The following is a 15932-nucleotide window of genomic DNA, read 5'->3' as shown; positions in this document are numbered from 1 at the left end:
GAAATATATGTTTTATAATGAAATATATGTTCTATAATGATATATGTATATAATTTAATTAAAAATTATATACATATATGAAAGATTGTTTTATTACATGTTATGTTCCTTGGTTAGAAAGGTAACACATAAGCGATCAATTTTCTCTATTTCTTGATTTCTGCGTGAATCGTGTGTTTGCAACAACAGGGACAGAATTTTCTCAATTCCAACCGACTAGGCGTATTGTGTCGATTCTTTTGAGTAATATATCTGGAAGTACCCGTTGATTCCTTATTAACACTCTTTTGATCACAACTGGTACATTCCAAAATAACAGTTACTCGGATATCTTTACCCTTGGCCATGAACCTCTCCTTTGGGTTTTTAATTCACTTAACTCTTCTATTTTCGAAGTCGAAGCGAAGAAGAAAAAAGGAACGAAAAATATTAAAAGTTAATAATTCGAAATAAACTTCTGAAAGATTTCGTTCCAATTAATGTAGTACAGTAATCATTAAGTAATATAATGATTTGGAACTATATTTTGTTTCGAATCGCAGTACAATATTTTAGTTTTCATTTAAGTATCTTGTATGATATTTTGCCCCCTTCCTATCCATTCCATTTTTATTTTTGGTCTCACTCTATTTATTATTAATAGAAATGGAATGAAATTCTTAATTCAATTCCATTGAAGCCTAGACCAGATTCCGAGTTTCACTGAGGCTGAATCCACTTTTATCTTTTCTAATTGAAAAAATTTTCATTCTCAAAAATAAGAAATAAAGAAGAGGGAATTAATTAATTAATTACAGATATTGAATTGATTTTCTTCACCCCTTCCCGTGCTGTGCCAATAACTAGAATGAAAAAAAGGGGAATATCAATGCATCTGGGAAAAAACGATTGATCTCTATCAAGAGACCCGCCAAAGCCCCGAACCATAGAGTACTTATTACTGGTGCCACGGAAAGATATGTTTTTAGATCTCGCATTTCAAATCCTCCTTTTTTAGAATATTTTCTTTTTATTTGATTCTAGTATTTATTAATTTGATTCTAGTATTTATTAATATTATTTATTCTATTTTTCATAAAAAATATTTAACTATATTATATTAATATTATTATATTAATTACGAATAATTCGTTTATTTAATAAACGAATTATTTTCTTTTGAATTTTTTCATTATTCTATTTTCTATTCTATATATTCTTTTTTTTTCTTTATATACATATTATTCTTTATTCTTATTATACTTTCTATTTTAAATTCTATTTTTATTCTATTTTTTAATTTAATTCAATATTCTTTCTTTCTTCTATAGAATATTTCTTTTTCATATTCTATTCTATATTATAGTCTAGGAAACTAAAAAAAAAAGAAAAATGATAGGATAATTGATATGTATATCAACGAAGAAAAGAAAAATGTGGAAAATAAGACAAAGATTCTTTATAATGATACTGGAAACCAATGGAAAGGGATGTAGCGCAGCTTGGTAGCGCGTTTGTTTTGGGTACAAAATGTCACGGGTTCAAATCCTGTCATCCCTATCCCTAACTATTACTTATTATATGATATCACTTATCATATGAGCAATAATAAGGGATCATATAAAATAATTTATGAGAATAAAGCGCTCTTAGTTCAGTTCGGTAGAACGCGGGTCTCCAAAACCCGATGTCGTAGGTTCAAATCCTACAGAGCGCGATTCCATTATTATTAAATTGAGAATTACACTGAAATAATTGAGCAGCAGTCTAAAGTATGAATTTATTGAACCCCAGTATTAAAACAAATAAATAGGGGATCAATAAACAAATGAGACATTAATTAATCAAAGGTCCAGCTGATCACCTCGTCGGTATTGTAAATATGCAGTTACAAATAAGCCAGCTAAAGTAATAGGAATTAAACCTAACACGATTCCAAATAGAAAAACTTCAATCATTTTTTTTGTTCGAAAGGGAAAGGGGGAGGTAATATTTATCCTTAAATAATAATCTGTATTGATCATTCATTTTAATTTGAATGACCAAAAATTGGAAATTGACACGGTAAGGAACTATAGAATATCTTGAATATTCCAAGATTTCCAACTAATTTCATAATTTTAAATCAAATAAGTCGTATCTTATTCAGACCGATAAATAGAGCTGAGGTTATAGTTAAAACCGCTAGTAAAAAACCGAAATAACTAGTTATAGTGGGCATAAAGAAGCTAAATGAAATATGTTCTTTTTATACATATGTTTATAAAGCACTTCCCTAAGTTTCCATTTTTGAGAGAAAAAAAAGAAGATAAATCAAAATATCCCTGAAAAGATACAATTGAAAATTTGAGATTTTTCAATCAATTATTACAGACGAACAAAAATAAATATAGTGACATAATAAAAAAATCAATTCATCATCTGTGACATCTACCCATCCTGTGATTCCAAATGAACCGATTTATTGAACAACTCATGAATTGAGTAAAAGTAAACTAATCTAATTAAAATATTCATTTTGATTCTTTATATATATATAAATATTTATATTTGTTATATATATATTCTATAAAATTCTATTTATATTAGAAAAAAAAAGATTCTATTTATATTAGAAACTATAATAATAATTATATGCGAAATATAAAATAATAAAAAAATAATAAGAATTTTGTTGTTCAAATTTATTTAACTTTAAATTAATATGGAAGAAAATAGGAGAAAAAATGTCTATTTTATTTTGACCCCCTTTTTCTATTGTATCTAATTTGTTTTCTTTTCACTTTTTTTTTTCGAACAAAAGAATAGAGTGATCTTAGAATGCCCTTTCCTTTTTGACTTTTCTTTTAACTCATTTCATTTTGTAGTAGGTTCCATTCTTCGAATATCTACAACGAGAAGAAAAAGGTATCAGATCACTCCAAACTAGGGTTCCACAGTTTTTTTCTCTGCATATTTTATTTAAGAGGAAAGGTCTATCCTTATAATTAAGCCAAGAAAGAGCCTTTATTGTGTTTAATACAAGAACAATTAATCCAATTTTTTTTTTTCAAAATTGGATTAATTGTTCTTTTTATGTCATCAAATAGTATCTATTACTGCTATTATTGTTACTTGTTACTGGACAACAAACCAATTCCATTCTTTAAAGTCGAATTCCATTCTTTAAAATGAAAAAAAAGAGGGAGTTCGAACAAAAAATATCTTCGACAACCACAATAAAGTATATTTATAGATTTGGGATCTAATTGAATTGTAGAAATATGATAATCTTCTTTATGAATTATAAGAAATCAATCCGTCGTATTCACATTTTAATTGATCTTCCGTTTCTAGTCCGAAACTAATAATACAATGTGGAGAACCCTCATTTTAGACTATTATTCTAATTTTTTTATATTCGCAAACTTTGAGGAATTTTCTATTGAGTAAATCGAAACAACCAATAAAGAAAGAACTTATCTAGTATTAGATTTCGCCACTGATTGTGAAATTTCGTTGCTGTGTTAGAAGAAGGATAGTTATACTGATTCGGTATACTCAAAAGACACCCTTGGTACAAAATGGACGATCTAACAAGGATTACATTTCAGTAAATTACGACTTACTGATCTCGTCTTTTATGGAATCGATCCCCCTTTTGACTGTACAAGAATATGTGGAGTTCGACATGTCTGGAAGCACAGGAGAACGTTCTTTTGCTGATATTATTACCAGTATTCGATACTGGATTATTCATAGCATTACTATACCTTCCCTATTCATTGCAGGTTGGTTATTTGTCAGCACGGGTTTAGCTTACGATTTATTTGGAAGCCCCCGCCCAAACGAGTATTTTACAGAGAGTCGAAAAGGAATTCCATTAATAACTGGCCGTTTTGATCCTTTGGACCAACTCGATGAATTTAGTAGATCTTTTTAGGAGGCTCCAATGACCATAGATAGGACCTATCCAATTTTTACAGTACGATGGTTGGCTGTTCACGGACTTGCGGTACCCACCGTTTCTTTTTTGGGATCAATATCAGCAATGCAGTTCATCCAACGATAAACCTAATTCGAATTATAGAGCTACGACACAATCAAACCCAAATGAACAAAATGTTGAATTGAATCGCACCAGTCTCTACTGGGGGTTATTACTCATTTTTGTACTTGCTGTTTTATTTTCAAATTATTTCTTCAATTAATATAAGAAAAGGGAATAGTAAATTATATATATATATTCGGAATTCTCTTATCTCGTTCGGAAGGATATCATTTCATAATTATCTATGACTGTTTATGTCTCTAGCATGACTGACTACTTGATCAAATGTGGAGGAAAGTGGGATAAATGGCCGATACTACTGGAAGGATTCCTCTTTGGATAATAGGTACTGTAACTGGTATTCCTGTGATTGGTTTAATTGGTATTTTCTTTTATGGTTCATATTCCGGATTGGGCTCATCCCTGTAGGAATCGTATTATTTGAGTCTTCGAAATGAAAGCGTAAGAACTCAACAGGACCCCCTCAAATTCGTCAAAGAAAGAGTGGATCCCTGTTGAGTTTTTAATAATCATAATATTTTTTAATAATTTTTTTTATTCGTATAAATGAATGAATAGATAACTTTTTCTGATGTTTCAAAAAACTCCATTTCCCCTTTTTTGATGTTTTTGAAAAATGAACTTCATTCATTTTTTCAAAATATCCCTTTTCCTGGATAATATTTGTCCATCCATACTTTTTTTTTTCTTTAAAGTTGAAAGAAAAATCAAAAGAAGAATTAAAAAAATCACTTAATTTACTTCTTCTGGGTGACGCAATGGAAATTGATTCTATTGTATTTCTAATTTTCATATGGATATATATATATCTATTATACCGATCAAATATCATGTGAATCGAGCCTTTTCTATACTATACTAATAGAATCTTACTCTAGATCGAAATCTATTTTAGTCTCTAATGATATCGAATCATGATTGAATTCTTTTTTTTTTATAAACAAATTAATTGAAGAAATTGGATTTGGTCAATCAAATTCCCTAATTCCCTCTCTTTTTTGTTTGTCCACTACGTATTATATTATATGCATCCAATAAAAAAAAATATTATATGTCATAAAAGTTCTAAGTTGGAAAAAATCGAAACTAAGCTAAGAATAGGCTTATTTCAGGAAGGGGATTCAAAAATCATATTCTATTAATATTTTGTAGAATATTTCTATTTCGACACAAGCAAGAAGGAATCGGACTCTAGGAAAAGAAAAAAATCCCTCCTAGAATCCCGTTTTCCCCATTTTAATTTCTACTTTGCTTAAAATTTTCTGCCTATCTATTTTGGGTTTAGTATCGAATCGAATTTTCTTCTATTATAATAGAAGAAAATTTTGATTCTAGAACTTTCTATTCTCTAGAACATTGAAATATGAAAAAAAAAACAAAGAAACAAAGTCAAATAGTCTTCTTCACAATATACATACTATAACTGACTAGTATTACGGTACAAAAGGAATTCCCTAAATCCTAAATATAGTAGAAAAAGACTAGAAAGAAGCAAGGGTCTTTTCATAATTTTTTTTATTATATTCTAAAGAATAATAGAATTATATAAATTATCAACAAAAATTTCGTTCTTTTCACGAACTTAATATGTTGATAAATCCGAAGCCCTAGAAATTCATTTCGGACAATTGAACCTTCTCAAATTGTTTTTTCTTAAGAACTAAAAAGATTTGTGCCAAAATAATGGATGCCAAGAAGAACAAGAGACCCTGGACACGTAACGGATCTTGAAGTACTATTTCTGCATCCCCTTGACCAAATCCACCCACATTAGGATTACTCGTTAATGGTTGATCAAGTTTGATAGATTCTCCTTCTGAAACAAGAAGTTCTGGTCCTGGAGGTATAATATCAATCACTTCACGTCCATCTGATGCATCCACTATAGTTATTTCGTATCCCCCTTTTTCTTTTCGTATGATTCTTTTTACTATACCTGCTGCTGTAGCATTATAAACATTATTATTACTCTTGCTCCCGTCGAGATAAATCTGACCCCTTCCCCTGTTCCCGCCTACGTATATAGGATATTTTAAAAAATGAACATCTCTCTTAGTAGCGGGATCTGGGGAAAGAATGGGAAAGGTGATTTCATTATATTTCTGACCAGGAACAGGACCCACCACAATAATATTTTTTTTTTTAGGGCGATAGTTTTGAAAAGACAGATTACCTATCTTTTCTTTAATCTCAGGTGAAATACGATCAGGAGGAGCCAATTCAAAACCTTCCGGTAAAATAAGAACAGCCCCCACATTCAAAGCCCCTTTTTTACCATTAGCAAGAACTTGTTTCACTTGCATATCATAAGGAATTCGAACAACTGCTTCAAATACAGTATCAGGAAGTACTGCTTGTGGAACCTCAATATCCACGGGCTTATTAGCTAAATGGCAATTGGCACATACAATACGTCCGGTTGCTTCTCGTGGATTTTCATAACCCTGCTGTGCAAAAATGGGATATGCATTTGAAATGGGTGCTCGAGTTATTATATATATCATAATCGATATGGAAATGGATCGAGTAATCTCTTCCTTTATCCAAGAAAAAGCATTTCTAGTTTGCATGGTCTAATCATTGATCCTGAAAATTTATACAATAAAATTAGGTAGGTCACTGGCATAGTTCCCTATCCATGATTCTGCTATTTACTGAAATTAGTTTCCTGGAATATAGAAAGAATCCGGGGGAGGGGGGGAAAGAAGGAAAAACAAAAAGTCATTTTTTTGATAATGTTTTAGCTTTTATACAAAAAAAAAGAAAACAAACTTTAAAATTGGATCAATGGATCGGTTTTTCAATCAGTCATTCATTGAATGATAAATCACTACAAGTGACGGAGATACGCGATTTAAATAACGGAAAATCCAATATTTAAAAATGGTATCTAAAATGACTGGAAAAGTGGAAACAAGACCAGATATAATTTGAGCATTCTGAACAAATCCAAAATCTTTATAGACAGAAACAATCATTAGTTCCCAACCATGGGTCGAATGGAATCCTATACATAAATCAGTTAATAGAAGAATAAAAAAAGCTTTTAATGTGTCACTTAAGTTATATAGAAATTCTTGAACCCAAGAGTTAAGAATCAAAAGTTCTTGATTACCTAGAATAGAATAACCACTTAGAATAAGGAAACAGATTATATTTGTCGATAAGTGCAAAATCGTATGGATACGATCTTCGTTATACGTTTTGATTAATTGGATCGTTTCTTTGTAGATTCCAGTACGAAGGTTTTGTAGACGTGTTTCCGGGTATTCCTTTAGCATTTCATCCAAAAGGAATAGTTCCTTAAATTCTATGAATTTTTTTAGAATACTCTTTTCTTGAATATCATTCAAGAAAATTTCGGATTGCCTAGTATTTCGCCAATTAGTAAACCAAGATTCCAGACTTTTCTTAAATGTAAAAGAGATACACCAGGGCAAAAAGACTATAGATATAAGATATAGAAGAGGAATGAATGCTTTCTTTTTTTCCATTTTTCGTCTTTAATCAACTCAACTTCACCTCATTCGTCAAACTCTATATGATAATAATCTTTCTATCAAGCATAACTTCTATTAAAATTCATAGAACCTATATCTAAATCCATAATCTATTCCCGCGTTTTTTTTATTTGAAATTCGGGAGTTAGTCCTTGCCTTGTTTAATTTAGAAAGAATACAGAAATCGAAGGAATCCACCGTCAAGTCGAATGAAGAAAAATAAATATTGTTTCAAAAGATCTCAATTGCTAAGATTCGAAGCAATTACCCGAAGTGCTCTTTTGTGTATTCATCAAAAGGAGTAATTCGGGTAATGAATATTATAGTCGGATTTCGAAACCAAAGAACGTCTCATCTATAAATATTTCAATCGGTACACACAAGAAATAGGACAATTCCACAACTTTTTGTGCAATTTATCTAGTAGAGTCAAATTCTCCTCAATAAAGCGGATACATCAAGAAAACGGGTACATCCACGAATCTGCCTATTTCGAAAGCTTTGTCTACAATTTCTTGGAAACTCAAATCATCTTCAATACGAGTCAAGGGAATGAGCTCATAGTTTATGGTTTCCATAAAAACAATACGATAAAAAGTAGGGGTACGAGTCAAAATATCCCTTTGAACTTCTGGCATTATTTTGATGCACCGAATATCTTTCATAGGTACTTTGAAAATTAGACGACGCTTTTCTCCAAGAAATCCAAATCCCCAACGAAAAAAATAAACCATTCTCTCTTCTTTTTGGAAGATATCATAACCACCATCCACATCCAAAATAATCGCGGCCCACAAAAAAAAACTAATAAGAAGACCCACGATTCCATCGAAATACATCGTGGCCCCTCGTGGAATAAATGGTAAATAAATATAGTTCGGAATAAATGGAAGAAAATTACTAATTTCCTCAGGAAAAAATAGAAAATCCCTACCAAGATAACTGGTTATTCCAACCAAAAACAACACGAATGAAATTAAAAGCAGGACGAAGGACCAGAACAAATAACGTATTCTTCGATATTCCGTTACACGATATATCAGTATCTGTTTTGATCGCAAAACTACATTCATATTCATGATTAACCTCCTGAATTTGCAGCGAATGAATGCATTTTGGATTCAAAATCCAATTTCAACTTTCATATATATATTCTATTAGGATTGGGTAAAAAAATCAACCCCCCAACCAATTTCTTTTTCTTTATTTATGAAGTAACCTTTATCAACTAGCACTATTTTAATGTAAACCTTTAGGAGTAATTCATCTAATTGATTCCAGATCTAAAAAAATATATGAGATTTCCTACTGCCCGTATCTAAAAAATCTTGTTTTTTTGAACATGAAGAAATAAAGAAGCCATTGCAATTGCCGGAAATAATAGGCCTACTAAAGGCACAAAAATGGAAGGTAAGTTTATCATAGAATGGGTACCTCGATTTACTATTTGTACCGGTTATATATATATATATATATATATTATTGTTATATTAATATTTTTATTATTCTTATTTATATTGTTATAAAGATAGTCTATAATCACTAGAATTCATATATACTTAGTATATATGAATTCTAGTGATTATAGCTAAGTGAATATATATATATAATGAGTATAGAATATAATAAATCAATAATAAAATGAAAATCGTAAATAATATTCTAATAAATAATAGAATCCAAAGTACAAATAGAATCTAATAATAAATAGAAAGAATGTAGAACTAAATAAATGGATTTCGTCTTCTATTTCTAGAAGAAACAAACATATGTATGATAATACACCTTTTTTTTATTCTTAGTATTCCTCTATTATTATCTTATTACTTTGCTCTTGTGTGTTCTAATTTTTGATTTTTGTCTCAAAATTTGTGTTTTTTTGTTTGAAATTCAAAAATGAAAAATCAAAAAGAATTTTTGGCTTTCCCTCATTTTTCATTTTGAGTCAAAGAAAAGAAAGCATGAAGTTGAAATAACTCACCCAGAACTCCCTTTAAAGGATTACGCGGTACGATTGAATCAAATAAGCCTTTATGGAATAAATATTCAGCCGCTTGTGAACCTTCAGGTACTGCCTTATTCAATGTTTGTTCAATTACTCTTTTACCTGCAAATGCAATGTAAGTATTAGGTTCCGCAATAATGATATCCCCAACATGCCAAAACTTGCTGTCACTCCACCAGTAGTAGGAGATGTAAGGATCGATACATAGAATAACTTTTTATTTGTTTGATAATTATATAAAACAGAAGAGATTTTAGCCATTTGCATCAAGCTCAAACTTCCTTCTTGCATACGTGCTCCTCCGGACGCACATACTAGAATAAGAGGTAAAAATTGATTGGTAGCATATTCGACCAAACGGGTGATTTTCTCACCTACTACGGATCCCATACTACCCCCATAAACTTAAAATCCATAATTCCAATTGCTACAGGAATACCATTTAGTTGACCTGTGCCTGTTTGAACAGCCTCAGTTAATCCTGTCTTTCTTTGATAAGAATCAATACGATCTTTATAAGGTTCCTCTTGTGAATGAAATTCAATGGGATCCAGAGAGACCATGTCTTCATCCATAGGATTCCAAGTACCTGGATCAATCGAAAGTTCGATTCTATCTGAACTGCTCATTTTCAAATGATATCCACAGTGTTCACAAATATTGATTTTGGATTTCAAATATTTTTTATAATTTAATCCATAACAATTTTCGCATTCAATCCACAAATGCTTGTATTTTTGAATTTCAGCGAGATTATCAGAACTTTCTCTTTGAGTGGAATCACTATTATTTGTATGATTTGTGCTAGTTATTAGACTAGAACTATAATTCTTGTTTTCTATAGTATTTCTGCCCTTACCACAAATGTAACTATAAAAATAACTGTCATTGTATTTGTCACTATCACCTAAAATGGAACTATCAATACAAATTTGAGAACGAAGATAACTATTAATGCAACTATTAATGTTATTATTCCAGCTAAATTTAGTATCATCCATGTAATGATCATCATCACTCTTAGAGACATTCTTCAGATAGCTAGAATTGTTATAATAGAAAAAAAATTTTGGAAATTGACAATGATCATTCTTTCCTAAGTGAATCTGAAAGTTTTTTTTCTAGTTATAACAATTCTAGCTATCTGAAGAATGTCTCTAAGAGTGATGATGATCATTACATGGATGATACTAAATTTAGCTGGAATAATAACATTAATAGTTGCATTAATAGTTATCTTCGTTCTCAAATTTGTATTGATAGTTCCATTTTAGGTGATAGTGACAAATACAATGACAGTTATTTTTATAGTTACATTTGTGGTAAGGGCAGAAATACTATAGAAAACAAGAATTATAGTTCTAGTCTAATAACTAGCACAAATCATACAAATAATAGTGATTCCACTCAAAGAGAAAGTTCTGATAATCTCGCTGAAATTCAAAAATACAAGCATTTGTGGATTGAATGCGAAAATTGTTATGGATTAAATTATAAAAAATATTTGAAATCCAAAATCAATATTTGTGAACACTGTGGATATCATTTGAAAATGAGCAGTTCAGATAGAATCGAACTTTCGATTGATCCAGGTACTTGGAATCCTATGGATGAAGACATGGTCTCTCTGGATCCCATTGAATTTCATTCACAAGAGGAACCTTATAAAGATCGTATTGATTCTTATCAAAGAAAGACAGGATTAACTGAGGCTGTTCAAACAGGCACAGGTCAACTAAATGGTATTCCTGTAGCAATTGGAATTATGGATTTTAAGTTTATGGGGGTAGTATGGGATCCGTAGTAGGTGAGAAAATCACCCGTTTGGTCGAATATGCTACCAATCAATTTTTACCTCTTATTCTAGTATGTGCGTCCGGAGGAGCACGTATGCAAGAAGGAAGTTTGAGCTTGATGCAAATGGCTAAAATCTCTTCTGTTTTATATAATTATCAAACAAATAAAAAGTTATTCTATGTATCGATCCTTACATCTCCTACTACTGGTGGAGTGACAGCAAGTTTTGGCATGTTGGGGATATCATTATTGCGGAACCTAATACTTACATTGCATTTGCAGGTAAAAGAGTAATTGAACAAACATTGAATAAGGCAGTACCTGAAGGTTCACAAGCGGCTGAATATTTATTCCATAAAGGCTTATTTGATTCAATCGTACCGCGTAATCCTTTAAAGGGAGTTCTGGGTGAGTTATTTCAACTTCATGCTTTCTTTTCTTTGACTCAAAATGAAAAATGAGGGAAAGCCAAAAATTCTTTTTGATTTTTCATTTTTGAATTTCAAACAAAAAAACACAAATTTTGAGACAAAAATCAAAAATTAGAACACACAAGAGCAAAGTAATAAGATAATAATAGAGGAATACTAAGAATAAAAAAAAGGTGTATTATCATACATATGTTTGTTTCTTCTAGAAATAGAAGACGAAATCCATTTATTTAGTTCTACATTCTTTCTATTTATTATTAGATTCTATTTGTACTTTGGATTCTATTATTTATTAGAATATTATTTACGATTTTCATTTTATTATTGATTTATTATATTCTATACTCATTATATATATATATTCACTTAGCTATAATCACTAGAATTCATATATACTAAGTATATATGAATTCTAGTGATTATAGACTATCTTTATAACAATATAAATAAGAATAATAAAAATATTAATATAACAATAATATATATATATATATATATAACCGGTACAAATAGTAAATCGAGGTACCCATTCTATGATAAACTTACCTTCCATTTTTGTGCCTTTAGTAGGCCTATTATTTCCGGCAATTGCAATGGCTTCTTTATTTCTTCATGTTCAAAAAAACAAGATTTTTTAGATACGGGCAGTAGGAAATCTCATATATTTTTTTAGATCTGGAATCAATTAGATGAATTACTCCTAAAGGTTTACATTAAAATAGTGCTAGTTGATAAAGGTTACTTCATAAATAAAGAAAAAGAAATTGGTTGGGGGGTTGATTTTTTTACCCAATCCTAATAGAATATATATATGAAAGTTGAAATTGGATTTTGAATCCAAAATGCATTCATTCGCTGCAAATTCAGGAGGTTAATCATGAATATGAATGTAGTTTTGCGATCAAAACAGATACTGATATATCGTGTAACGGAATATCGAAGAATACGTTATTTGTTCTGGTCCTTCGTCCTGCTTTTAATTTCATTCGTGTTGTTTTTGGTTGGAATAACCAGTTATCTTGGTAGGGATTTTCTATTTTTTCCTGAGGAAATTAGTAATTTTCTTCCATTTATTCCGAACTATATTTATTTACCATTTATTCCACGAGGGGCCACGATGTATTTCGATGGAATCGTGGGTCTTCTTATTAGTTTTTTTTTGTGGGCCGCGATTATTTTGGATGTGGATGGTGGTTATGATATCTTCCAAAAAGAAGAGAGAATGGTTTATTTTTTTCGTTGGGGATTTGGATTTCTTGGAGAAAAGCGTCGTCTAATTTTCAAAGTACCTATGAAAGATATTCGGTGCATCAAAATAATGCCAGAAGTTCAAAGGGATATTTTGACTCGTACCCCTACTTTTTATCGTATTGTTTTTATGGAAACCATAAACTATGAGCTCATTCCCTTGACTCGTATTGAAGATGATTTGAGTTTCCAAGAAATTGTAGACAAAGCTTTCGAAATAGGCAGATTCGTGGATGTACCCGTTTTCTTGATGTATCCGCTTTATTGAGGAGAATTTGACTCTACTAGATAAATTGCACAAAAAGTTGTGGAATTGTCCTATTTCTTGTGTGTACCGATTGAAATATTTATAGATGAGACGTTCTTTGGTTTCGAAATCCGACTATAATATTCATTACCCGAATTACTCCTTTTGATGAATACACAAAAGAGCACTTCGGGTAATTGCTTCGAATCTTAGCAATTGAGATCTTTTGAAACAATATTTATTTTTCTTCATTCGACTTGACGGTGGATTCCTTCGATTTCTGTATTCTTTCTAAATTAAACAAGGCAAGGACTAACTCCCGAATTTCAAATAAAAAAAACGCGGGAATAGATTATGGATTTAGATATAGGTTCTATGAATTTTAATAGAAGTTATGCTTGATAGAAAGATTATTATCATATAGAGTTTGACGAATGAGGTGAAGTTGAGTTGATTAAAGACGAAAAATGGAAAAAAAGAAAGCATTCATTCCTCTTCTATATCTTATATCTATAGTCTTTTTGCCCTGGTGTATCTCTTTTACATTTAAGAAAAGTCTGGAATCTTGGTTTACTAATTGGCGAAATACTAGGCAATCCGAAATTTTCTTGAATGATATTCAAGAAAAGAGTATTCTAAAAAAATTCATAGAATTTAAGGAACTATTCCTTTTGGATGAAATGCTAAAGGAATACCCGGAAACACGTCTACAAAACCTTCGTACTGGAATCTACAAAGAAACGATCCAATTAATCAAAACGTATAACGAAGATCGTATCCATACGATTTTGCACTTATCGACAAATATAATCTGTTTCCTTATTCTAAGTGGTTATTCTATTCTAGGTAATCAAGAACTTTTGATTCTTAACTCTTGGGTTCAAGAATTTCTATATAACTTAAGTGACACATTAAAAGCTTTTTTTATTCTTCTATTAACTGATTTATGTATAGGATTCCATTCGACCCATGGTTGGGAACTAATGATTGTTTCTGTCTATAAAGATTTTGGATTTGTTCAGAATGCTCAAATTATATCTGGTCTTGTTTCCACTTTTCCAGTCATTTTAGATACCATTTTTAAATATTGGATTTTCCGTTATTTAAATCGCGTATCTCCGTCACTTGTAGTGATTTATCATTCAATGAATGACTGATTGAAAAACCGATCCATTGATCCAATTTTAAAGTTTGTTTTCTTTTTTTTTGTATAAAAGCTAAAACATTATCAAAAAAATGACTTTTTGTTTTTCCTTCTTTCCCCCCCTCCCCCGGATTCTTTCTATATTCCAGGAAACTAATTTCAGTAAATAGCAGAATCATGGATAGGGAACTATGCCAGTGACCTACCTAATTTTATTGTATAAATTTTCAGGATCAATGATTAGACCATGCAAACTAGAAATGCTTTTTCTTGGATAAAGGAAGAGATTACTCGATCCATTTCCATATCGATTATGATATATATAATAACTCGAGCACCCATTTCAAATGCATATCCCATTTTTGCACAGCAGGGTTATGAAAATCCACGAGAAGCAACCGGACGTATTGTATGTGCCAATTGCCATTTAGCTAATAAGCCCGTGGATATTGAGGTTCCACAAGCAGTACTTCCTGATACTGTATTTGAAGCAGTTGTTCGAATTCCTTATGATATGCAAGTGAAACAAGTTCTTGCTAATGGTAAAAAAGGGGCTTTGAATGTGGGGGCTGTTCTTATTTTACCGGAAGGTTTTGAATTGGCTCCTCCTGATCGTATTTCACCTGAGATTAAAGAAAAGATAGGTAATCTGTCTTTTCAAAACTATCGCCCTAAAAAAAAAAATATTATTGTGGTGGGTCCTGTTCCTGGTCAGAAATATAATGAAATCACCTTTCCCATTCTTTCCCCAGATCCCGCTACTAAGAGAGATGTTCATTTTTTAAAATATCCTATATACGTAGGCGGGAACAGGGGAAGGGGTCAGATTTATCTCGACGGGAGCAAGAGTAATAATAATGTTTATAATGCTACAGCAGCAGGTATAGTAAAAAGAATCATACGAAAAGAAAAAGGGGGATACGAAATAACTATAGTGGATGCATCAGATGGACGTGAAGTGATTGATATTATACCTCCAGGACCAGAACTTCTTGTTTCAGAAGGAGAATCTATCAAACTTGATCAACCATTAACGAGTAATCCTAATGTGGGTGGATTTGGTCAAGGGGATGCAGAAATAGTACTTCAAGATCCGTTACGTGTCCAGGGTCTCTTGTTCTTCTTGGCATCCATTATTTTGGCACAAATCTTTTTAGTTCTTAAGAAAAAACAATTTGAGAAGGTTCAATTGTCCGAAATGAATTTCTAGGGCTTCGGATTTATCAACATATTAAGTTCGTGAAAAGAACGAAATTTTTGTTGATAATTTATATAATTCTATTATTCTTTAGAATATAATAAAAAAAATTATGAAAAGACCCTTGCTTCTTTCTAGTCTTTTTCTACTATATTTAGGATTTAGGGAATTCCTTTTGTACCGTAATACTAGTCAGTTATAGTATGTATATTGTGAAGAAGACTATTTGACTTTGTTTCTTTGTTTTTTTTTTCATATTTCAATGTTCTAGAGAATAGAAAGTTCTAGAATCAAAATTTTCTTCTATTATAATAGAAGAAAATTCGATTCGA

The 15932-nt window shown here is 30.9% G+C and overlaps 1 non-coding gene across 1 annotated transcript; it reads left to right on the top strand.

Annotated features, from left to right (window-relative positions):
* Nucleotides 1-1622: 1622 nt before the first annotated feature.
* Nucleotides 1623-1696, top strand: TRNAW-CCA. Its single transcript has one exon. It is a non-coding gene; the product is annotated as a tRNA-Trp (tRNA).
* The last annotated feature ends 14236 nt before the right edge of the window (nt 1697-15932 follow it).

The sequence above is a fragment of the Abrus precatorius genome, unplaced genomic scaffold (genome assembly GCF_003935025.1).
Source record: "Abrus precatorius isolate BTA unplaced genomic scaffold, Abrus_2018 Scaffold0, whole genome shotgun sequence".
Lineage (NCBI taxonomy): Eukaryota > Viridiplantae > Streptophyta > Magnoliopsida > Fabales > Fabaceae > Abrus > Abrus precatorius.
This window is presented reverse-complemented; position numbering and strand designations above follow the sequence as displayed.